Here is a 4,890-nt window from a genome sequence, read left to right as displayed (position 1 = left end):
GGTGGGGTAGGGAGTACAGTGAGAGGAAGTGGTGGAGTGATTATTTTATAATATTTTTTTGAGATAGTAATACTTTAATATTTAACTTTAACTAATACTAATAGTTTATTTATTTTTTATCAAGATGCAATATTTTATTCATGTGGATTATGATGTGGCAATATTTTTAAAAATAAAAGAGAGTGTAGTACGCACGATGATGAGAGTGTAATAAAAGAGAGGTGTGTTTCTAAAAATTGTAACAAATTGTCCCCGTCATTATGGATAAGAAAATACGGAAGGAATCCGAACCAAAAAACTTTGGGTAGTGACTTGGAAAATTTCGAGCCTAGACTCAGATGAAATCTTTTTAAGGTGAGGTCTAAGGTGATTCAAAATGGATAGGGAATTGAACCTATAGCTTGTCTGAGTTAGTTGATAGCCAAGATGATACAGAGACTGTATGGCTTGACAGAATCGTATTCGGGCGAGTAAAACTATCGAAATTAAACTTGGCGTGAAGGGTATATGTTAAGGTATCATGGGATGAGGGGTATGTGGTGATATGGGAACTTGGAGACTCTTTACGAGCTCTCTGTCTCCACATATCTGGCCAGAGCGGAATGGTCCCGCTGTGGCAAGACAGTCGCAAATAAAGACGGAGGGAAAATCCCAAAATATTTTTAGTCATCCCACTTTATTTTTAAAAGACCAGAAGCGATCTAGGGTGAATCTTGAAGATTTCCATAATATTTGGTGCGAAAGGTAAGTAAATCACTCCCTTACTACGTATTTCGATTCCTAGAACCTAGAAATTATGGTTGGTGATCATTGGATGGAGGATTTTGGCTTGAAACTAATGGTGGGAAACAACCCTAGATGGGGGTTAGGATCATGGGTTTGGCCTAAAAGGAGAATTATGCTATAATTCATGTGAATTAGGTCATTGTATTGATCCTTTGTATGTATGTTACTATTTTTAGACCAAGAACAAGTTGAACGAACCCGAAAAGGGAAAGCTCTTGCACTTTAGAGTTGTTAAAGCTTAGTTTCGAGGTAGGTGATGAATTTGTCTTCCTGTATGTGTTATATGTGATTGGTAATTGCTCCGCTGTATATGTCTGTGTATATGAATAGGGAAAGATGAAATTAACCATGCTAAATTACTGCTTATTGTCTATGGCTTGTGATGAACTTGTCCTTGGTATATATAACTGTTGAACTATTCAATGTGTTTGTGGTTGAATGTGTATGAATGGATTGAGTGTCACATTCCGACACAATCTTGAACTGGGTGTCACGTTCCGACACACTAATAGGTGTTTTTAGGTCCCATGTAAGGACCCCTTCTTGAATATGCATGATAATTGGGATTGTTAATTTGTTAGTATGCTTAAGTACTGGATATAAGGTGATAAGTGATAAGTCTACTCTATATATGTGTGCTTATTGTGTTGTAATTACTTGCTCATGTCTTATTTATTGGCTAACCGCGTGATCCTATCAGTATACTGTTGTCTTTATGTACTGATACTGCACTTGCTCTATCTTGTTGAGTACAGGGCATCTTCCGGCGGTTATTGAGAGACATCGCTTAAAACATCGTTGATCTACTGGAGTTCAAAGAGTGAGCTAGTTCTTTTAGGTTACCATGAGCTCTTTTATATTCTGGTCCTTCATCTACGACCTAAACTTTCAAACACTGGTTTAATTTATGACCCTTGGGGTTACATCCCCTTCTTTTAGACTTTTTGTTTCTTAGAGTTTTTTTACTTCGACTTTCAGATTCTAGGGGTATTTCTGTAGGTTTAGTTGAACTAGCTGAGTTTATAAGGAAACAACACCCTTTGTCTTATATTTAATTTGTTTGGTACCTTAAATTGCTTATTCTCTTGCGATTGCTATAAGTTTGGGTTGTAATAGTGGTTCTCCCACCGAAAGATTGGTGTGGGTGCCAATCAGTGTGGGTCAGGGTCATGACAAAACTAATAAGTGATAGTTTAGGCATGAAATTCATGCTCCCAATAGTTTAATTATGAAACTCAAAAAAGAGGATACTTCATTTCTGTTTTTGACACTCATCTCTAACTTATTTTAGATAAATGATTTACTACCACACAAATATATATAACTTAGGGTAAGTCGATCAATTGACTTATTTGCCCTTTTTCTTCAATTTCCTCTATTTATATGTAGTACATTATTAGTTCGATTTATTTGTCTTAGTTCTTTTAGTATATTATGTATTTAAAAATTATGAAAAATAGTAGTATAAATTACAATACTTAAAATTTAAAATATTAAAAATTGGTTAACTCTCAAAATTTTATACGTGTCACATAAATTGGAACAGAGAGAGTAACATATGTTATTTAAAAACTACATTAAGAGTACTATAAATCACAATAATTAACAACTAAAAATATTTGAAAAATATATTAAAAATTTGATTAACTCTTGAAATTTCACATATGCCACATAAATTGGGACAGAGGGAGTAACATATACTATTTGAAAATTGCATTAAGTGTACTATAAATCACAACTTAAAATATTTAAAAATATATAAAAAATTTGGTTAACTCTCGAAATTTTACATATACCACATAAATTGGGGCAGAGGAAATAACATATATTATTTGAAAACTATGTTAATTAAGAGTAATATAAATTAGAATAACTAACAACTTAAAATATTTTTAAAAATATATTAAAATTTGGTTGAATTTCAAAATTTCACATGTACCACATAAATTGGGACATAGTGAGTAACATATACAACAACAACAACAACAACCCAGTGAAATCCCACAACGTGGGGTCTAGGGATGGTAGAGTGTACGCAGACCTTACTCCTACCAAGGTAGGACGGCTGTTTCCGAGAGACCCTCGGCTCAAAAAGACATAAAAAGGGGGTCAGATAAGATTAAGAAATTCAAAGCGCTATAGAAAAATAAATAACGAAGGCATCACATATAAAATAGAGTAATCACAAGTAATGAAAGTAATAAATAGTAACAGAAATAGCAGAAATGAGAGCACAAGGAATTGTAATGTGCTAATGCGCCTACGAATAAGGAAGAATAACGAGACTATGTACTAGCCTTCTACCCTAATGTGAGTCCTCCACACCCTCCTATCTAAGGTCATGTCCTCGGTAATCTGTAACTTAGCCATGTCCTGTCTAATCACCTCTCCCCAATACTTCTTCGGCCTACCCCTACCTCTTCTGTAACCATCCATGGCCAACCTCTCACACCTCCTCACTGGGTCATCTGTGTCTCTCCTCTTTACATGCCCAAACCATCTCAGTCGCATTTCCCGCATCTTGTCTTCCACCGAGGCCACTCCTACCTTGTCCCGAATAGCCTCATTTCTAATCCTATCGCTCCTGGTGTGACCACACATCCATCTCAATATTCTCATCTCGGCAACTTTCATCTTTTGAATATGAGAGATCTTAACTGGCCAACACTCTGCCCCATAAATCACAATAATTAAGAATTTAAAATATTTAAATATTATTTTAAAATTTAATTAACTCTCCTAATTTCATTTGTGCCACATAAATTGAAATAAATGGAGTAATATATATTGAGCCTATGCTTGCATGGTCTCTTGTATCTAGTTTAAATATAAAGCAATAGTAAAAAGTGAAATGAAAAATATAAAAGGGAAATTTGATATTTTCCAAATAAAAATTCCAAAACAAAATGAATAATATTCATAGCTAGACGATTCTTTCTAAGAGAAAAGAGTTTGATATACCCCTTAACTTTGTCATTTGGAGCTGATATGTCCCTCGTTATAAAATTGGCTCACATATATCTTTACCATTATAAAAATGGCTCAAAAGTGCCCCTACCATTACATAAGTGGCTCAAATATACCCTTTTATCTAATGGAAAATTATTTTTTTAATTTTAAAATAATTCATGTATGGGTATAAATGATCCTTTTCATGCATGATTTTTTTTTACTTCTTTTATCATTATTATTTGAGTTTATTTTATTTTTTTCATTCTTACTGGAAATATATATGTCACGACCCAAATTCTTGAGTCATGATGACGCCTACTACGATCCACTAGTAGGCAAGTCAACCCATATTCTGAAACTGCAAGTAATAGAATGTAAGGGTAGAAGACCAACCATTTAAACTGAAAACAATAATAATATAATAAGAACACAACTGAATGGGCGGAAGAAAGAGAGAAATATATACAAATAAAAGATCCCTCCAGATCCTAGAACTCACATGTACAAAGCTACTAACAAAATGAGTACAAGTCCCAAAAGTGGACCATAGAAATAAGACTTTGTCAAAAGCATAAGATATACAAAATATATATACATAGGGAGACGGGTAAATTCAGAACACTATGTGCTCACCCTCACCTCCGATCAAGACCGTAGCTGGCTCGAGATCAACGCTCATAGCTAGTACTCGGGACCTGCATCATGAAATTAGTTGTAGAGTGTAGTATGAGTACCAAAACAACAGGTACCCAATAGGCACTATAGGCCAACTCAGCAAGGAAAGCAAAAGTAAACTGAAACGCGAGAAACTAAGCACAGCCAAATACACAAACAAGAAATCAAAATAGGTATGCACATGAGCGTACTCACACACACAAAGAGAAAGAGAGAAGCTAGCTACATCCGTTGGACTCCCATAAACCCGGTGGGTACGCTCATGCACAAGTCTAAAAGTAACAACCCGAACAGACTCCCATAAGCTAGATAAGAGCAAAAATAATTGAAACGAGATGAAGAACTCAAAGGTAGTACGAACAGTGTCACACCATTCCACGGACTCTAATCGAACCGTTTTGAAACCTTAAGCTTGAACCCAAAGTAGGAAAGAGTAAAGTACTTGAACCGAAGAAATATAAGGGGGTCAAGGAGTTG

This window comes from Solanum dulcamara, chromosome 10 (assembly GCF_947179165.1).
Source record: "Solanum dulcamara chromosome 10, daSolDulc1.2, whole genome shotgun sequence".
NCBI classification, from domain to species: Eukaryota; Viridiplantae; Streptophyta; class Magnoliopsida; order Solanales; family Solanaceae; genus Solanum; species Solanum dulcamara.
This window is presented reverse-complemented; position numbering follows the sequence as displayed.